This window comes from Pseudophryne corroboree, chromosome 5 (genome assembly GCF_028390025.1).
Source record: "Pseudophryne corroboree isolate aPseCor3 chromosome 5, aPseCor3.hap2, whole genome shotgun sequence".
Classification (NCBI taxonomy): domain Eukaryota; kingdom Metazoa; phylum Chordata; class Amphibia; order Anura; family Myobatrachidae; genus Pseudophryne; species Pseudophryne corroboree.
This window is the reverse complement of record NC_086448.1, coordinates 246,424,439-246,446,447: the sequence shown is the minus strand read 5'-3', so window position 1 is coordinate 246,446,447 and position 22,009 is coordinate 246,424,439. Positions and strand designations below refer to the sequence as shown.

The 22,009-nt window shown below is 44.4% G+C and overlaps 1 long non-coding RNA gene across 1 annotated transcript in view; it reads right to left on the bottom strand.

The window, feature by feature from the left end:
- Positions 1-10,169: 10,169 nt before the first annotated feature.
- The window catches only part of LOC134928965 (uncharacterized), a 102,501-nt gene continuing 90,661 nt past the window's right edge, over positions 10,170-22,009 (bottom strand). The window contains exons 2-3 of the long non-coding RNA XR_010178168.1: positions 12,569-12,657; positions 10,170-10,383 (exon numbers count right to left, since the gene is read on the bottom strand). This is a non-coding gene — a long non-coding RNA (uncharacterized LOC134928965). The remainder of the gene's footprint in view (positions 10,384-12,568; positions 12,658-22,009) is intronic.

Below are 22,009 nucleotides of genomic sequence, written 5' to 3'. Positions count from 1 at the left end.
TTGTATCAGCGTTGTCATGAGGAAAAACAGCGTTCAGGAGCTTCACACTGGAGTTTCTATCAGGAGAAAATGGCACCCAGTGAGTGTTCTGGCATGTCTGAGGAGAAGCCCCGCCCTTCAGCCTCAGCAATGTAATATTTATACTGGCTGGGGATGGCACATCAGCGGCAGTACATGTATGTACCCTTTTTGCCAGTGAGAGTAAGGTTTTAAAACATGCCCTCAGAGCGCGCCCCCCACGCTCTGCACCCCTTGTGCTGAGAGACATGGCGCGCAGCGTCCCACCGCTGCGCGTGTACCTGTATGCCGCCAATGATGACCGGAGGACTCTGGTAATATACTCACCAGCCTTCTGACTTCTGGCTCTGTTAGGGGGTGGCGGCAGTGCTGTGGGAGTGAACGCTGGCCAGGCTTGGGCTGTGTTCAGTACCCTTCAGGAGCTAATGGTGTCCTGTCAGCGGAAGCAGAACCATTAACTAATTGAGAAGTTGGTTCCTACTTCCCCCACTAAGTCCCATGAAGCAGGGAAGCTGTTTCCAGCAGCTTCCCTGTAAATTAAAAAACCAAAGAAAGTCTTTTTCCAGCAAAGCTCTGTAGAGCTCAACTAGTATGCATCCAGTCTCCTGGGCACATTTTCTAAACTGAGGTCTGGAGGAGGGGCATAGAGGGAGGAGCCAGTTCACACTGTTGAAAAGTCTTAAAGTGCCGAAGGCTCCTGCGGAACCATCTATACACCATGGTACAAAATTGACCCCAGCATCCTCTAGGACGTAACTGGGCATATCTCTGACCTTCCGGGAGAGTTACACATTTTTTAAGAATATTTCTATATTTTAATACAGTAATAACATACACCGAATACTCGCTAAATAAGAATTCTTATGAAGCAGCTATATTTCAGCTTAGATTTGGACTAAAGCAATAAAATAGGGTTCGATCAAAAACTTCTAAACTTCTTTGGCAGAATGGTCGTACATTGTAAAAGTAAAACATATGAAAAGACACATATAATAAAGCCACAATGCAAATGAATCCATTTGCAGCAGAGACTGTGCCCTACTTGCTTATCTGCAGAGGACGAGGTTCGCTGGACTACTGGTCCTCCACAGTGATGTGGGGGATCTAAAGGAAATAAACTTATCCCCATCATTCCAGAAGACTGGTGGGGATTTCCGGCAGTGGCCAATGGAGATTAAAAAGTGACATTGGTGCAGAAAAAGAAAAAAACATTGAGATGTATTGGAAGAAGGACATCCAAATTTGCATGAGCCCATATGTATTGTAAAAATGTGGCTTTGCAAATTGGCTATTAATCTTACTGGGCAATTGTAACTGTAGGAATTATTATACTTGAAAATGTACTGTACTTTTGTGTGTGATGGGTTAGAGATCTCACACTATGAGCAGGGTGGTTACAAATGGTTCATTGCTGGAATTTCAACAGTAAGTGATTTGCAAAGTGCAGTGAAAAACAATATTCAACAACTAAAATATAAAAGCATTAAACACATAAATTAAAAACATAACCTCTTTATCTTTTTATCTCCCTGCATTGTTCATAACAAAATGAGAATCAAATGAGCAGTAACGCATCATTTTTTAAGCCCTTTGATTAGATGTCCAATTGGCTTTAGCCAGTGGCGTAACTACTGCCCCCGCAGTCCTCGCGTGGCTTGGGGGCGAGGGGCTGCGGGGGCGCCACTGATTTAGAACAGATTGACATGCGGACGAGCGTCCGCATGTCAATCTGCGATCTCCTCTCCCTCCCTGCGGTGCCTGCTCCCCCGGCCCCCCCCTATGTGTTGGAGGGACACGAGCGCATCGCGCGTCTCTCCTGTGTCCCTCCTGGCTCTCCCCCGGCCGGTCTAAGGAAGCAAGTGCCGTTCGTGAGCTTTGATTGGCTCACGAACGGCACTTCCTTTATTAGACCAGCCGAGGGAGAGCCAGGAGGGACACAGGAGAGACGCGCGATGCGCTCGTGTCCCTCCAACACATAGGGGGGGGGGGCGGGGGAGCAGGCACTGGGGCATATACCCGGCACTGGGGACATATACCTGGCACTGGGGGGGCAGATCTGGCACTGGGGACATATACCTGGCACTGGGGGGGCATATACCCGGCACTGAGGGCATGTACCTGGCACTGGGGGCATATACCTGGCACTGGGGGGGCATATACCCGGCACTGGGGGCATGTACCTGGCACTGGGGGGGCATATACCCGGCACTGGGGGGGCATATACCCGGCACTGGAGGCATATACCTGGCACTGGGGGGGAGGCAGGCACTGGGGGGGAATATCTGGCACTGGGGGCATGTACCTGGCACTGGGGGCATATACCTGGCACTGGGGGGGCATATACCTGGCACTGGGGGGGCATATACCCGGCACTGGGGGCATATACCCGGCACTGGGGGGGAAGCAGGCACTGGGGGGGGATATCTGGCACTGGGGGCATATACCTGGCACTGGGGGCATATAACTGGCACTGGGGGGGGCATGTACCTGGCACTGGGGGCATATACATGGCACTGGGGGCATATACCTGGCACTGGGGGCATATACCTGGCACTGGGGGGGAATATCTGGCACTGTGGGAGAATATCTGGCACTGGGGGGGCATATACCTGGCACTGGGGGCATATACCTGGCACTGGGGGGGCATATACCTGGCACTGGGGGAATATACCTGGCACTGGGGGGGCATATACCCGGCACTGGGGGCATATACCCGGGACTGGGGGGGCATATACCTGGCACTGGGGGGGGAAGCAGGCACTGTGGGGGAATATCTGGCACTGGGTGCATATACCTGGCACTGTGGGGGAATATCTGGCACTGGGTGCATATACCTGGCACTGTGGGGGAATATCTGGCACTGGGAGCATATGTGGCACTGGGAGCACGGCCCTAGCAACAAGCACTACCCCCTAGCAACGAGCATGACACCCAGTGCATGAAACCCCTGGCAACGAGCATGACATCCTGGCACCGTGCATGGAACCAAGAGCATGAAACCCCTGGCAACGAGCAGGTAATTTAAAAGTAATTGGAAGCCTTACTGTAGAACTTAATGTGTAATGGGCATTACGGTGTGTGGCATAATGTATCACGGACATTGCAGTGTGTGTCATAATGTATCTGGCATTACGGTGTGTTGTATACTATGTCACGGGCATTGTGGTATGTGGTATAATGTCTCAGGATCATTGTGGTGTGTGTCATACTGTGTCACAGACATTGTATGTGCTGTAATGTATCAGGGGCATTGCAGTGTGTAGCATAATGTATAACCGGCATTGCGATTCCTGTCATAATGTGTCACAGGCATTACGGTGTGTGGCATAATGTGTCGGGGGCATTACGGTGTGTGGCATAATGTGTCGGGGGCATTACGGTGTGTGGCATAATGTGTAGGGGGCATTACGGTGTGTGCATATTGTGTCGTGCATTATTGTCAGTGATCGCAAAAACGCGCTATGGCGCGTATTTTACCCAGAAACAGCCGCCCGGGACTCACATTTAGAAGATGAGCGGGTCCCACAGGACGCGCTCATCTGAATATGTGTTTGCATGTGTTAAGCCTGTCAGCGGAATGCAGGAGGTGACTGGCTGTTTCCTCGGCCAATCACCTCCTGTAGTCTCCATCCAATCACAGCCTGCAGCATCTTCCGCTTTGAATCCTGCTCCCCGCCAGCACATGAATCTGTGCTGCAGGGCTGACAGACTGGCCCCGCTCATCCGGCTCCACTGCCGCTCTGCCGCCAGCACCCTCCTCTGCGACTGGGAGTACAGCTCCGGATCTGCCCGCCGCCACCCACCTACCCGGGACCCGCTCAACGCCCCACCGAGACCCGACAACTACCTTCCAGCAGGAGCCGGCCGGGCTGCACAGCTCCCGCTGTAGGTAAGCAGTAGACAGTGCTGCATCGCCCCGCTCCACCTGGAGTAGCTGGTGCAGATGCGGGATGTCCGGGGGCTGCAAGCTCCGTGTGTGCAATGTGAGGCCGCTCAGAGTGTCAGGGCCTCACTGACACCATTTTTCTGACAGCACAGTGCAGTGAGTGCACTGGCACAAGTAGCCAGCCGGCGCCGCAGCATGAAGGAGCTATCTGTGAAATTGCAAGCAGAGGCTGGCAAGAAGGAGCTCCTCCGATCGCTTCCCCTGACGGGCTGGCCACTGCTAAATATACCAGTAATCAGTACAACTGTGCAGTGACACTGACTTTCCCATTGCACCTGGGGCTCCACTACTTTGACACAGTTGGAACTGATTATCGGTATATTTAGCAGTGGCCAGCCCGTCAGGGGAAGCGATTGGACGAGCTCCTTCTTGCCAGAGAACAACCTCTGCTTGCGATTTCACATAGAGCTCCTCCAGGCTGCGGCTACTACAGGCGCAGGCTGGCTACTTGTGCCAGTGCACTCACTGCACTGTGCTGTCAGAAAAAATGGTGAGTGTCAGTGAGTTGCTGCTGGGGGCGGAGCCACTTGTGTCAAACGGCCCCTTCGTGCAACTGGAGGTGATAAGTGAGTGGTTACTGCAATGTGCCTCAGTGCTCTACCAGGCGCATTGTGTATAATAATGTGCTCTACCAGGCGCATTGTGTATAATAACGTGTTCTACCTGGCGCAATGTGTATAATAACGTGTTCTACCTGGCGCAATGTGTATGATAACGTGCTCTACCTGGCGCAATGTGTATGATAACGTGTTCTACCTGGCGCAATGTGTATGATAACGTGTTCTACCTGGCGCAATGTGTATGATAACGTGTTCTACCTGGCGCAATGTGTATGATAACGTGCTCTACCAGGCGCAATGTGTATGATAACGTGCTCTACCTAGTGCAATGTGTATAATAACGTGCTCTACCAGGCGCATTGTGTATAATAACGTGTTCTACCTGGCGCAATGTGTATAATAACGTGTTCTACCTGGCGCAATGTGTATGATAACGTGCTCTACCTGGCGCAATGTGTATGATAACGTGTTCTACCTGGCGCAATGTGTATGATAACGTGTTCTACCTGGCGCAATGTGTATGATAACGTGTTCTACCTGGCGCAATGTGTATGATAACGTGCTCTACCAGGCGCAATGTGTATAATAACGTGCTCTACCTAGTGCAATGTGTATAATAACGTGCTCTACCAGGCGCATTGTGTATAATAACGTGTTCTACCTAGTGCAATGTGTATTATAACGTGCTCTACCAGGCGCATTGTGTATAATAACGTGTTCTGCCAGGCACATTGTGTATAATAACGTGCTCTACCAGGCGCATTGTGTATAATAATGTGTTCTACCTGACGCAATGTGTATGATAACTTGCTCTACCTAGCGGCAATGTGTATGATAACTTGCTCTACCTAGCGGCAATGTGTATGATAACATGCTCTACCTGATGCAATGTGTATGATAACGTGCTCTACCTGGTGCAAAGTGTATGACGTGCTGTACCTGGTGCAAAGTGTATGACGTGCTGTACCTGGTGCAAAGTGTATGACGTGCTGTACCTGGAGCAAAGTGTATGACGTGATCTACCTGGATCAGTGTGCATAGGAGGTTCTACCTGGTGCAATGTGTATAAGCGCCACTACTGTGTGGTGTAATGTGAATTGACACTATTATGTGGTCACGCCCCTTCCCTATGAAGCCACGCCCCTAAAATTTTGCGGCGCGCCTACGGCGCGCACTACCTGTTCTTTATGGTCTAAGTGGTCTAACACCAATTCACTTTCTGCCTAAGGGCACCAAAATGTCTAGTTACAGCTCTGGTGCAGGGTGTCCTGCATGCTACACAGCCCAGCAGCATTGTCACCCCATCCCCCCCATCTTGCAACACTTTTGTAGTGTCCAAACAAGATTAAAATTAATAAGAACCTTCATTCCGATGGGACCCAGAAAAAGACCGGTAGGACCCCAATTTTTAAAAGTGAAGGGTCCCTGGGACCCACTTTTTTTTTGGCTCAGCGCGATCACTGATTGTGTGTGGAATAATGTCTAAGGGCCATTGCAGTATGTGGAATAATGTATACTGGGCATTACTATAAGGAGGAAAAATGACAAATAATGTAAGGGGCATGAATCAGGATTATTTTTCTTTCCTGTGGTGGCCAACGTCTGGGCGTGCAGGTTGCAAAACTGGGGTATAAGGTAGTCTTTTCCTGCAATGCCACGCCCTCCACGCAAAGCCATGCCCATTTCGACAAAGCCACATCCCTTTTTGCCAGCGCGCGCCTGCGGCGCGCGCATTTTTCTACCTTTGCTAGTGCCAATTACGGGGTGTATGGGGGGGGGGGGGGGGGGGCGCCGAAGGATTTTTTGGCTTGGGGGAGAAAAATTTCTAGTTACGCCACTGGCTTTAGCTGTAGCCTTTGTTAATTAGAACTAGTATATGTTAGCATTCAGTTATGGGGCAGTTGTCTGAGTTTAGAAATATACGAAGTTTGTAAATTACAAAATTCGGAAATTTTAAAAAGAACAGTTAAACCAACAGTTGAACAAACATTTAAAAACATTGGAAACCAGGTAATTCCACCATTTAACTAACATTTTCCATAAGCTCTTACCGATCTATACTTTTCACTTTAAAAACACCATGTTCCACAAACTGTTTTTCCTAATAGCACTTCATGGTATCCTCTATAAAATGACATCGTCCTTCACTATTCCTGTTATTTATAGCTCTGTACACATTGCAGCCTCATTAATCCACTCCCCTCTTATTAACACTCATGAGCTTTTAACCTATGTACACTAACTGTCACATCCTCAACCCGTCACCATAAGAAACTATCACACACCTCCCCCAACTATACCTATCTCTCTCTTCTTCTGCTTCTACTAGCTGGTGACATATCCCCAAATCCAGGTCCCATCCACATACCACGCTCACATTCAGCTGATTCACAACGGAATATAAATCCAACAAACCTTATCACCATTACATGTCTCCCATCTCCCTCCAGGTCACTAAAATGTGCTTTATGGACTGCACGCTCTGTTTGCAACAAATTAACATCTATTCATGACCTTTTTATAGCAAAAAAAATCAATATGCTAGCCATAACAGAAACATGGCTCACACAATCAGACATGGCCTCCCCTGCAGCACTGTCACATGATGGCCTCCACTTCACACACACCCCCAGGCCTGGTAACATTAAAGGAGGTGGTGTTGGAATATTACTGTCCAAATCTTAAACACACATCGTTTTACCACACGTTCCCTCACTGACATTTACATCATTTGAAGTACACTCTATTAGGATTTTCACCCCTTTCTCTCTGCATGTTGCAGCTATCTATCGCCCACCTGGGCAACCCAAAAAGTTTCTGGAAGATTTTTCTGCTTGGCTCCCTCACTTTCTATCCTCTGACATCTCAACCATCATTATGGGCAATTTCAATCTCTCTATTGACAGTCCACAATCTCCCCATGCCTCTAAACTACTCTCTCTAACCTCCTCTCTTGGCCTCTCCCAATGGACTGACTCCCCTACTCATCAGGAGGGCCACTGCCTTGATCTTGTGTTCACCAGACTATGCTCCTTTCCCTCTATCAGATCACAACCTTGTCACCTGCATGCTCTTCTCCATTACTTCAAACTCAATGTCCCTAAAGTCTACAAAGACGCCTCTAACCCGCAGAAATATTAACGCTATTAATTTTCAACAACTATCTACCTCTCTGCAACCAATGCTCTCACCAATTTCTACATTTACCTCTCCAGAGAATGCTGTCACACCTTTACCAAACTCTAGAAACAGCACTCGATGAAGTGGCTCCAGCTACCCGTCACACTTCACGTAGACTTAGATGTCAACCGTGGCACTCTAGATACACCTACAAAAACTCTCACGTAAAGTAGAACGCCAGTGGCGTAAATATCGTAGTTCAAGTGACTTTCTCACATATAAGACCACCTACCACTCTTATCGTAATGCTCTGGACACTGCCTAACATATTTTCAATCTCTCATCTCTGCTCAAGCCTCTAACCCCAAGCGACTTTTTAATACATTTAAATCACTTCTTGTCCCTCAATCACCCAACCCACCAGCCACTGTCAGTGTGCATGATCTTGCTTCCTATTTCAAGGACAAGATTGACAAGATCCAAAATGAAATGGTATGCTCTTCCACAGCCAGTGACCTTCTCAATTCCCTGCCTGAACCCTCTAACACCTTCTCTTCCTTTGATCCTACAAATGAAGATGAAGTATCTGCACTCTTTTCATCTGCCTACTCTAATACCTCTCCCCTTGACTCTATACCCTCACAAATTAGTAAAGCTCTGTCTGCTGTGCTCATCCCAACTTTAACGAAAATCTGTAATCTCTTTTTGTCTACTGGTATCTTTCCTTCTCTATACAAGCACGCAGTGATTACTCCCATTCTGAAAAAAGCAAAACTCTGACCCTAACTCTCTCTCAAACTACCGTCCCATCTCTCAGCTCCCATGCCCCTCCAAGCTACTTGAGAGACTTGCCTACACTCGCCTCACACACTTTCTTAACTCACACAGCCTACTGGACACACTTCAGTCAGGATTTCGTGCCCAACACTCCACAGAGACAGCACTGACTAAGGTAGTGAATGATTTGGTCACTGCTAAATCTAAAGGACATTACTCTCTATTTATTCTCCTTGATCTCTCTGCTGCTTTTGACACTGTTGACCACTCTCTTCTCATACAAACACTACAATCACCAGGTATTGAGGACACAGCCATTTCTTGGTTCTCATCCTACCTATCTAATCGCTCCTTCAGTGTTAATTTCTCTGATTCCACCTCCTCTTTGCTACCTCTCTCAGTTGGAGTACCGCAAGGCTCAGTCTTAGGTCCTCAACTTTTCTCTATCTATACCACATCTCTTGGCAAAATAATCAACTCTTTTGGATTTCAGTACCATCTGTATGCGGATGATACTCAAATCTACCTATACTCCCCTGATTTGTCACCATCTGTATTGGGCCGTGTCACTGAATGCCTTTCTGCCATTTCATCTTGGATGACATCTCGCCACCTCAAACTTAATATTTCCAAAACAGAATTAATTATATTTTCACCGGCCAATAGTAGTTTCCAACCTGATATCGCTATCACTGTTAAGAACTCGGCAATCATCCCTACCCCACAAGCTCTCTGCCTAGGTGTCATTCTTGACTCTGAACTGTCCTTTGTTCCCCACATTCAAATCTGTCTCAAGATCATGTTACATACATCTAAGAAACATATCCAAAATACGACCATATCTTACACAAAACACAGCAAAAACTCTAATCCATGATCTCATTATCTCCTGCATTGATTATTGTAATAGTCTCCTGACCAGTCTTCCCAAACATAGGCTCTCACCACTACAAATCCATTTTGTGGTTCACCAGCTGCGAGGATAATCTTCCTCGCTAGACGTTCATTGTCTGCAGATCCACTCTGTCAGTCCCTCCATTGGTTACAGGTATTCTATCGTATTAAATATAAAATACTTTTACTGACATACAAGGCTATTAACCAAACTGCACCAACATACATCTCTTCACTCATCTCAAAATATCTCCCTACCCGACCTCTCCGCTCTGCACAAGATCTACGTCTCTCATCCACATGCATTACTTGTTCACACTCAAAATTACAGGACTTTAACCGGGCTTCACCCACTCTGTGGAATGCCCTCCCACACACAATAAGACTCTCCTCTAGTCTCCAAACCTTTAAACTTTCCCTGAAAACTAACCTCTTCAGACAAGCTTATCAAATTCCAGACTCACCCACATAACCTTCAGTGCTTCCCTATCTAATTACATCCTCTCTGTACAGTATACATAACATCACATATTTTGTCTTTCTTTACTCTCACACCCTCCTAACACTTGGCCAACATTGCGGAGTATCATCATACAACCTAGCAATCTGGTGGACCATTATGCAATAGATAGCATATATCCTTGTGTATCTATGCCTATTTCCCTATAGATTGTAAGCTTGCAAGCAGGGCCTTCCTACATCTATGTCTGCCTGTTTTTACCCAGTTTTGTTCTATTACTGTTGTTCTAATTGTAAAGCGCAACGGAATATGCTGCGCTATATATGAAACTGTTAATAAATAAATAAATAAATTTCTAACTTACAGCTGTTCTTGTTTTATCAGCATCATCATTATCAACAACATTTATTTGTAAGAAACCATAGAAAAATAAATTTTGAAAATATCTTTGGCGCTACCACCTTATATTCAGTTGCAAAGAAAGAACATACTTAAATTGAAATAAATATGGAGAAATAATGGAAAAGTCTATTCAAATGTCCCAGATGGTTTCTCTGTGGGTGACTGTATTCTTGCTTTCCTCCAAAATTTTCCAGACCTTGAGGTTCCTTATATGTATATATCCATGCAAACAGAGAGAAAAAATGACATATAGTGTAGTATTTTTAAAAAAAATTTGTGTAAATTTATTTCACATGACAAGAAAATATCCATAAAAGATCCAAAATAGAAAAAAGACATAGATATTTAAAAAGAGAGAATTCTCTTTCTTCCAATTAAAAGCAAGGTTCTTCACTTTATATATTTATGATTGGAACCGTACCGTGCCAAGCTCCCAGCATGGAGCAATGGAAAGAGCAAAAGATAGGAGTCTCCGGAATTCCTCCTTACTCCCTTCAGGCTAAACACCGGCAGCTGGACCAGGCAAGTTCCTTTCCAAATGTGGATGCAGGTAGATGAATCAATTGGCCACCAACGCGTTTCGAGTTGTAGTAAACTCTTCCTCAGGGCAGAATGACCCCTACCTGCATGCATCCCTTTTTATACTAAGGTTAACCCGGAAGTGAAACATCAGTTTCCTGTTTCACAAATTAAAAAATATTCACACAGAAATAAACAGACAAATCCATATATCAAGTTCCTATTTCTTTACAGATATTATGCCTCATGGTATCTTGCATATTCATATAAAGTTATCTTGTTGACCTTAATCACTTTCTGTAGGTCAACTTCAGTACACAGCATTTCCACTCTCACAAAAAGTATCATGACAACTCCAAGCCTCCAATAATGTCTCCCAACTATAACATATATCAAAATAAACATTTATATTTTGGAGGTTCTTTTAGTTGTGAATCGGAACGCTATGCGTTCCACTGCGGCTCCTCCGGAAGTCTTGTGCGTTCCACCGGCCTTCGCGGTGACGCACTTCCGTTTACTCGTGGTTCCGGACGCTGTGTATTGGGAATCACTAGAACATATCTAGGCTGCTTTTTCCACCTAAGCGCTATTTTCTAGTACACACATTTATTTGTATTTATTTGTAAGGAACAAGGAGGTTGGACGTCATGTTACTAACATTCAAGCATTGCTTTAGTTTTTGCAACATTAAATTTACTGTAATTATATTTAATTTTCTTATTGGCTATCTCATTCTGAAAAAGTAAAAATTGGTATGATTCTAAGTTTTAAGCTGTAATACCAATGTTCTTGAAAGAATGAGCATAAAGGATACACTAATGGAATTACCTGTTCTTTTCATCTTCAATTAATGCTATTCAATGGGAAACCTTTGTAGCTATAGTATATCTTCTGACCTTTAGAAAAAAAGCCTCAGAATTGACAGTAAATTTACATTAGATATGCAACTAAAATATCAGCAAATGATGCTGTATTGTACCGTGATATGTTTTTTTTCTTCTTTATATCTGTTTGGATCAATATTATGTAAAGCACACTAATGCGATAAGGAAAGACGGTATCAGAAATGTTGTGGAGAAGTACTGGTTGTTTCGGTCAAAGTGACTAGTGCGCTCAAAAGTGGTCCATTCAGTGGGTGTATTATGGGCATGTTTCGGGCATGACAGTTGGCTGTATTCACAGATGCACAGTAGCATATGAGGCCATATTCATTTTGTCGAAACTGTATCTGCAATAGGACTGGCACAAGTTTTAATGGTGCTACCGATGGCGGCATATAAGGACACACAAATCAGTATTACAGGGTGCATGAATGCTAAAAGGGGGTGCCTCTGCCCTTGCACATTCATCCACAGAGATGTACGCAACGGAGGATTCTTTAATACTATTTGCATAAACTCACAGACAGATGACTGCGAATTGCTGCTGCTGTGCGCACGTTTGCGTGTGACTCAGAATCAGGTCCTAAAGCATTTGAATTTTCTTTTTTTTACAAAATCTGGGAATAAGTCCATCACTTCCTAATACTTTCCTGCTATGTAAACATTTTTCTCCTATAGAGATGACCAAATATCTTCAAAATGTTCATCTTAGGATGTTAAATTTACAGCTGCCAAAAAAGTTAACAAAAGATTTAAAAAATCTATTAGACACGACTGTGTATTTGAAATGGGAACTACAAGAGGGATGTAGTCAATATCATGGTGCTCAGCATCCCAACGATCAAATCCCAATGGTATGTATTGGGGTTAAGGTTAGGTTTAGGGTTAGGCAGTAGAGAGGGAGAGTGATGGTTAGGTTGTGGGAGGGGACAGTTAGGGTTCGTCAGCAGGACAGGTATGTTAGGATTAGGGTTAGAGTTGCAATACTTACCAAAATTTGTTGGGATTTTGAACGCTGGGAATTCACTTTTAGGATTCTGACCATCTGCATGCTGATTGCTGGGACACCGTACCTAACACCTACAAGATATATATTGGTTATCCGCCAGAATAGGACACAGCATAAAATGTATTGCTATATTAACAAAACTTATGTTATCTGGAATCACTATAAGTGAAATATGTCCAGGGCTGTATTAACGTGGGGTTTACAGAGGCGGTCACCCTGGGACCCCTACACACTACTGGCCCCCACACAGGGCTGGCCTGACCCATCAATTGCCGGGAGGAGGTGCCCTGTTGCCAGACAGTCAAGAGGCTGTTGTGTCACTGCTTCTGCATGCATTACACAGTGCACACAGTGCAGCTCCTATCACAAGTCCGTTAAGTATTACAACACATCTACGATGCTTAAGGTACTCTGAAGTATACACTCTGCATCCAGAAGCAGGGGCGGCTCTGTCTGGATGCTGGGAAATCCTCAGGAACCTGCCACAAAAGGTACAGTAAGGAGCTCCCTGTGATATACTGGGAAGCACGGTAGGGCATAATACTTATGGTGGGGTATGCGGTCAGTATACCGCTTGTCAGAATCCTGGCCATCACAATACCGATTCCAGGATCCCGACTGGGGCACCATACCGCCACCAGTATACCGGTGAGGTAGGTGATTCCCCCTCTATGGGTGTCCATGACACCCATAGAGGGAGAATAGAAACTGTGGCAAACATAGCTAGCCATCAAGCCCACAGTGTGGCGAGCGCAGCGTGGCTTCATTGTGCTCGCCCCCGTGTCGGCATTCCATCGCTCAGGATGCCGATGTCAGTATACTGACCATCGGCATCCCATGCGGCGGTATACCAACTGGTGGGGTATAATATTAATCCTGGAGGGAGCATAGTGGAGCATATTATTTAATACTGGGGGCCTTGTGGGAAATAATGTTAATACTGAGAAGCATAATATTAAATACATTTGCAGGCTTGTGGTTTGGTAACTAACAAAGTATATTGTTACCCTGCAATTTACACATGCTTTGTTTCTTTAAGGACCATCTGACAGACAGCTGGCTTCACCACCGCGGCCTCATGTGAGGAGTGTGGGCAACCAATCTCAATCTGCAGACACATCCATGTGCGCAGCCATTTGGTAGTATCTGCCAGTGGCGCACCCAGGGGGGGTTTCCGAGTACCCAGAAACCCCCCTCCACTAAAAAAAAAAATAATAATAATAATTTTTTTTTTTTTTTTAGCTGCATGAGTATTATTAATGACTGTCTAGCGTTCTCTGCAGCCTGCTGTCTTCCTGGTGGCACTTGCAAGTGCAATAAAAGTTTACTTTATTTTAATTATAGTACATATATATCCATGTGCCTACATATATACACATGTATATACATACATACATACATATAAACACACACACACACATATGATATATATATATACGTGTATATATATGTGTACTGTATGTGTGTGTGTATATATATATATATATATATATACATATGTATGCATGTTTAATATGCTATGTATATGTGTATAAGGGTTCACTACGATCTCCCGGCGGCCGGCCTCCCAGCAACCAGCATACCGGCGCCGGGAGGCCGGCCGCCGGCTTACCAACAGTGTGGCGAGCGCAAATGAGCCCCTTGCGGGCTCGCTGCGCTCGCCACGCTACGCGCGCCACACTATTCTATTCTCCCTCCAGGGGGGTCGTGGACCCCCACGAGGTAGAATAAGTGTCGGTATGCCGGCGGTCAGGCCCCCGACGCCGGTATGCTGGTCGCCGGGAGCCCGACCGCCGGCATACTGAAGACCACCCGTGTATATGTATGTGTGTGTGTATGTATATATATATATATATATATATATATATGTGTGTGTGTGTAGATATATATATATATATATGTGTGTAGATATATATATATATATATATATACACACACACACACAGACACACTAGTTTTACGGACCCAGCATATACTGGGTCACCTCAGTCCCCACCCCCGTGATTGGCTCCGCCCAGTTCTGGAAACCCCCCCCATGCAAATCCTGCGTTTGCCACTGTCTGCATAGACAAAGAAGAGAACCCTTGGTATATTTTCTTACAGACAAAAAAGTGTTTTTATGCATGTTGTAAATGTGTAAGTTAGGGTTTCACGTCTGAAGTGAATTTCAAAGTGCCATAGTGGAGAGGTTTAACATGGCCAAGAATCTGCTTGGTTTTTTTTAGATTTTAAACAGTCTTCTTGCCTAGTGACTTTGCAAACCTACATGTTTGCTATGGTGAAGCCCACAAATGTCTGACTTTTGGATTATTTGTAAAAAGATCTACTGTATATCATCCTGTTTAAATTCTATGCACAAAATCTTTCACGTCATTATGCTTGCTAAGACCAGTGCATTAATTTGGCACATTTTGGTGCGATTTCGCAAAAGCGATTCAAAGAAATTTGTGGGATTTGCATTGATATCAATGTTATTTTGATGATGTTTGTTTCGATGGTGATTTGCCGCGATTTGGAGTGCGAAGACAGTAATTGTTTCACTGCACTGTGAGCTCTGCATGAATTCTAAAGATATCTTTGTGCCGCAGCTGAACAGCTACAGTCTATGTATGCTGTATGAACTACAAGCAGCTCTCCATTTATTGTGAACCTGTAAGTCATAACGTGATAATGAATATTACATTCTAATAGATGCTACCCATACATCTAGTCCTGGGGAAGGGATGTAGTTATGTAACCGGCGGTCAGGAGAATGCAGGTCACAATACCGGCACCTACATCCTAGACCATCACTATCCCAACGGTCGGCATGCTGACTAACTGGGACTATTCCCCTTGCGGGTGTCCACGACACCAATAGAGTGGGAATAGAACCCGTGGCAAGTGCAGTTCACCACCGTGTTCGTAGCATGGTGAGCGCAGCAAGCCCGCAAGCCATCTAAATGCCAGGATACCACCGTCGGTATTGTGACCTACCGGTCACACATACCCAACCCCTGGGGACTAATGTTCCCATCCAATCTGATGAAAACCAATTTGCTAAAGTAAAAGAAAATAAAGCATTTAGAAAAATCAGGGCTACTCTTTCTCTATAATCATTAACCAGCCCTAGTACTATGCAGCCTAAGCTGATTTCCACTAACATATGGGCATAATTAGGATGGTGTCCCCATAATGGAATGGAAACCAGCACCTGGCAAGATAGACTGGGCAACTTTCTTTAATTAAGAGGGAGAAACCATCAGTGTTTGGACGTCCCGGTCTTCACAGGAACAATCTGGTCAGCACATGGCTGGTGCTCCATAGGACGAGGACAAACAAAATGAGCAATACCTACCAAGGACAACTGTGACTCTTCATGGCTACATGGCTGGAGGAAGCAGGTGTAATGATAAAAAATGAGACCACTGGAGAGGTAATTTTGCATCCCAGGATACTGTATCCCAGCATTATGGTAACGGATTCATAAAGTAAATAATGACCCCCAGAAATGCCTATATACCTTACAAATAATTTCTTCTATCTTGCCATAGACCAAAAGGAAGTTGTAATCCAGTGACCTATAAAAACGAATGTGCAACACTATGCCCACTATCAGCATCACCACAGAATGACTGTGACATAACTCACCCTTATCTCTCAGCCAATCACAAGTGGTTTCACTTGTATCAGCAAACCGCATCATGGCTAGTGTGGGGAACTGTTATTGATTAGCTGAGCTGCTATTGAGACTCCTAGTTAATTTGGGACATAGTACTTCAGTGATGGGTTCTTCTAGTGCGCAGCTGGCAAAGTGTTACCTATATAATAACCAGCAGTAATCTATCCTAATTCCATCATTTGAATGGCGGCGAGTCCATTAGGCAGCACTCCCTTACACCAACAACAGCCCTGGTGCCATCCGATGGTACTCCCCGGCCAGGAGTCCAAATATAGCAAAGCGTACCTGACGACTTTGAGTCTTCTTTGTTATCTGAGTGCCACCGACCACGCTTTGCTATATATGTATATATATATATATATATATATATATATATATATGTTTTTATATATATATATATATATATATATACACTGCTGAAATCAAACTGTCCACTTAGGAAGCAACACTGATTGACAATCAATTTCACATGCTGTTGTGCAAATGGAATAGACAACAGGTGTAAATTATAGGCAATTAGCAAGACACCCCCAATAAAGGAGTTGTTCTGCAGATGGTGACCACAGACCACTTCTCAGCTCCTATGCTTTCTGGCAGATGTTTTGGTCACTTTTAAAAGCTGGCAGTACTTTCACTCTAGTGGTAGCATGAGACAGAGTCTACAACCCACACAAGTGGCTCAGATAGTGCAGCTCATCCAGGATGGCACATCAATGCGAGCTGTGGCAAGAACGTTTGCTGTGTCTGTCAGCGTAGTGTACAGAGCATGGAGGCGCTACCAGGAGACAGGCCAGTACATCAGGAGACGTGGAGGAGGCCGTAGGAGGGCAACAACCCAGCAGCAGGACCGCTACCTCCGCCTTTGTGCAAGGAGGAACAGGAGGAGCACTGCAGGGAGCCCTGCAAAATGACCTCCAGCAAGCCACAAATGTGCATGTGTCTACTCAAACGATCAGAAATAGACTCCGTGAGGGTGGTATGAGGGCCCGACGTCCACAGGTGGGGGTTGTGCTTACAGCCCAACACCGTGCAGGACGTTTGGCATTTGCCAGAGAACACCAAGATTGGCAAATTCACCACTGGTGCCCTGTGCTCTTCACAGATGAAAGCAGGTTCTCACTGAGCACATGTGACAGATGTGACAGAGTCTGGAGACGCCAAGGAGAACGTTCTGCTGCCTGCAACATCCTCCAGCATGACCGGTTTGGCAGTGGGTCAGTAATGGTGTGGGGTGGCATTTCTTTGGGGGGCCGCACAGCCCTCCATGTGCTCGCCAAAGGTAGCCTGACTGCCATTAGGTACCGAGATGAGACCCTCAGACCCCTTGTGAGACCATATGCTGGTGCGGTTGGCCCGGGGTGCCTCCTAATGCAAGACAATGCTAGACCTCATGTGGCTGGAGTCTGTCAGCAGTTCCTGCAAGACGAAGGCATTGATGCTATGGACTGGCCCACCCATTCCCCAGACCTGAATCCAATTGAGCTTCTGGGACATCATGTCTCGCTCCATCCACCAACGCCACGTTGCACCACAGACTGTCCAGGAGTTGGCGGATGCTTTAGTCCAGGTCTGGGAGGAGATCCCTCAGGAGACCATCCGCCACCTCATCAGGAGCATGCCCAGGCGTTGTAGGGAGGTCATACAGGCACGTGGAGGCCACACACACTACTGAGCCTCATTTTGACTTGTTTTAAGGACATTACATCAAAGTTGGATCAGCCTGTAGTGTGTTTTTCCACTTTAATTTTGAGTGTGACTCCAAATTCAGACCTCCATGGGTTAATAAATTTGATTTCCATTGATATTTTTTTTGTGATTTTGTTGTCAGCACATTCAACTATGTAAAAAGAACAAAGTATTTAATAACAATATTTCATTCATTCAGATCTAGGATGCGTTATTTTAGTGTTCCCTTTATTTTTTTGAGCAGTGTATATAGTTTGTTTTCATTACCATATGTTATGGAATTAGACAATTACGTTATACAACTGAAAGATCATGCTCAAGATTTCCTTTGGATAACATTGGGCAGAGAAGAAAGAAAGACAATTGAGCTATCAAGGAGTACTTAATTTACTTAAACTTTATTTTACAAATGTGTATCAGTTTCCTACATACACTATATAATACTAGAACTATGGCTATGGGTCTTAGGGACACCCTACCATTGTGCTGGGACTACTGAAATGGAAAAGTTATAACTTAAAGGGACTTTAATATATTTTCTAGGTTACATAAAACCTAACCTTTGTGGAAATATGTACAGAAGTATGGGGATGTTTTATAGTTGTGTGCTAATGTAACATTTAGCTTTACAGAAGCAAAATTATACCTTCCTTGTAGTAGACCACTTTCTGCCTACTTCATTTTTACACCAGTAACCCAGCATGCCTGCAATGTTCAGAACATGACACACAAAGGATATTTTTAGTGTATAACACTTCTGATCTGGAGCATAATTTGTTGTCATTGCCACTACAGTATATAACTCTCAAAGAGTTACCTTGTGCAAGCTGAAACTAAAATGACTAGTAACCATAGTGGTCTATGCTTAAATCTGAGCTTTAATCTCCAACGTGTACCCCACGCTGCTCCCCAGCCAACAAGGCTTAGGTAAGAACAGTTTCCCAATGAGATAATTCCTAGCCCAAATTGAGAAGATTTACTTTGGAATAAAATCCCCTGAATTCGTGCATTACAGTCAAAAAGCTCTTAAAGTTAAATATGACAGAAGCTGTTTTTTCCATTTTTGAGTGGCCGCAGAAAATTCACAGTAGTTATAGTTGGATTATAGCAAATAATGGAATGTTCCTGACTCTTTGCAGAAAAAATGTTTATTTAGTCTCACTCATCTCTAAGATGTCTTCTAATATTGTTTTGTGCAATTCAAATATTTAATCTAAAAATGTTGTACAATATTTTCTATAGCTAATAGACAAATAGATTGTACCTAGAAACTTTGATTTTCTCAGTTGAAAACAAAGCATTGAAAAAGAAATTTACAAGCCACAAAGTATCTGATTGGAATCCTGTATCCAGTTTAATTGGCATATGGCAGCCAACTTGTCTCAATCCAGAGATCATATATAATTATATTCAATTGCATGAACTCCATAAGTGTATACCACTTTTTATTAGCCTTTTAATAATAGTTAATTAGTTAGCTAATGTGCTGGAGCTAGGATCACAATAGTTAAAAAAGGCAACTCCAATTACATGAGAAAAAGGGATAAATTAGCTGAGGTGGAAAGGAGTCTCTTTGAAAGCAGAGAGATTACATGAGTTTGTGGATTGCCCATAAGCAAGAGAGACAGTAATAATCCTTACAGGCGGTGATAGAGACTAGTCTTCTCTAATACAGGACTAGTCTTCCTGTGGTAACTGTCCTAATGATTTAATTTTGGAAAGGCAAATTTTACCAAGCTTAAGAATGCTCTAAAGGACATAAATTGGGACACATTGTTTAAGGGTTTGAAATGTGGGATGTTTTTAAAAAGTTGATAGAAAAATATTTGCATGAGTTCATACCCATGGACAACAAAGGCAAGAGTACAAAGTATATGTAGAGGTAGAAATGGAAAATAAGAGGTGTGCTTTCAAAGCATTCAAGACAGATGGGAAGGAGGTGTCATTCCTCTACTATAACATTCCTCTACTATAAGGAATGTAATGAAAGATGCAAAAAGGAAATCAGCTGCTTAACTAAATAACAAAAGCTAATCGCAAAAGGAAAGCAAAACAAACCCAAAAAAGTTCTTTAAGTACTGTATATCAATGGGAAAGGCTGAAAAAGAATAATATAGGACAATTAAATTTTTTATGTCTGCATTTACTAGAGGGGACCAAATGGTGGAAATACTATATAATAATGTAAATACTAATGCCCCGTTACTCAATACTCGGTTGAGCGTAGAAGTAGTCCGTTAGAGATTAAATAAAATTAAGACTAATAAATCTCCTGGCCCGGATGGATTTCACCCTAGGGTTTTAATGGCGCTAAGCTCAGAAATAGCAAGGCCTTTATACTTAATCTTTAGTATTCAATTAAATTTGGATTGGTACCAAGGGACTGGCGAACAGCAGATGTAGTGCCATATTTGAAAAGGGAAACAAAACTCATCTGGGAAATTATAGGCTGCTACATTTGACATCTGTAGTGGGGAAAATATAAGAAAGTATATTAAGGGATAGTATTCAGAAGTACTTAGAGTCCTGCAAGATTATTACTAAGAACCAGCATGGGTTTGTGAGGGACAGGTCTTGTTAAACAAATTTAGGGCCCAATTCAGACCTGATTACTGTTGTCCAAATTCGCACAGTGGCCGATTATCGAACACTGCACATGTGTATGCACCACAATGCGCAGACGTGATGCCAAACAGCGACACAATGGTGTGAAATTTTTGATCACTAGGCACACGCAAAATGATTGACAGGAAGCCCATGGGGGTGGTGGTAGCTGGCTGTTTTCTGGGAGTGACAGGAAAACGCAGGCGTTTCTGGGAGAGTGTGTGATGTCAGCTCCGGCCCCGATCAGCCTGTTTGTATTGCACTGTAGGAGTAAGTCCTGGGCTACGCACAGACTGCACAGACTGGAAAAATCATTCGATAGTGAGTGAGTTGCGAGCGGATTTGCAGATGTCCACTGTCTGGCAAAGTTTTAGCTCGGCGTACACATGCGTTCACACACTTGCACGGGGTGGGTATTCACTCTCCCCGGGCAGCGACTATCGGATCGCAGACCTCTGCAAATTTGCAGCACAGCGATCAGGTCTGAATTAGGCCCTTTATTAGCTTCTATAAGGAAGTAAGTGCAAACTTAGACCAGGGAATCACAGTGGATGTGGTATCTTTAGGTTTTGCTAAAGCCTTTGACACAGTACTGCACATGAGGTTGATACATAAACTAAGAGAGCTGGGACTGGGAAACACAATTTGTACTTGGGTCAATAATTCGTTGGAAAATAGAGAGCAGAGACAGAGGCCAGGTGCCAGAGGCAATATAGACAGTGGTGCCCCCCCCCCCCCCCCCCCCCATCCACACACACACACACACACACACACACACACAGCATCAATGACTCCCATATACTGCAGAAAGCATTAGTGACCCCCATATACCAGAAACAGCATTTGTCGCTGCTATATGCTATATCCCTCAATATAATAAAGAAACTTGAAGCCTGGAGCATTAGGCCAAGCAAATCAAGGAGCACTGATCACACTATAATGGCTATATATAGTATATATATATATATATATATATATACAGTATAACCTCAGAAAGGAAATATACAGTGTAACCTCAGAAAGGAAATGCTGAGCTGTAGATCCGTGCGTGCAGACCGCAGACTGACCCTATGATCAGACAGGACACGCACAATGGAACCTAACAGTTCCATTTCACTGTTGCACTGCTGGAGCCACATCTGGACCCTGAGGCCGCAGAACAAGTGAGAGTCTGAGGGGTTGTTGGTGATCATCAATAAAGGAGACAGGGGAGGAGATGTGCAGTATGCACTATAAGTGCAGCCATATACTGGAAGATAAGGAAGGCATGGGGTTGTATACAGAGGCTGTGACAGGAGCAGGTGTATTAAGAAGGTGAGTTAGACTGCGGGAGAATGGTAGCAATGACTACATTCAGAAATCTGAGCTCTCAGCCAGCAACGTTAGATCCCAGCTCCCTGCAACCAGCACACACGCTCAGCGCTGCAGCGCTGATAGCAGAGCCGAAGAAGGAGCCTCACAGCCAATCTACC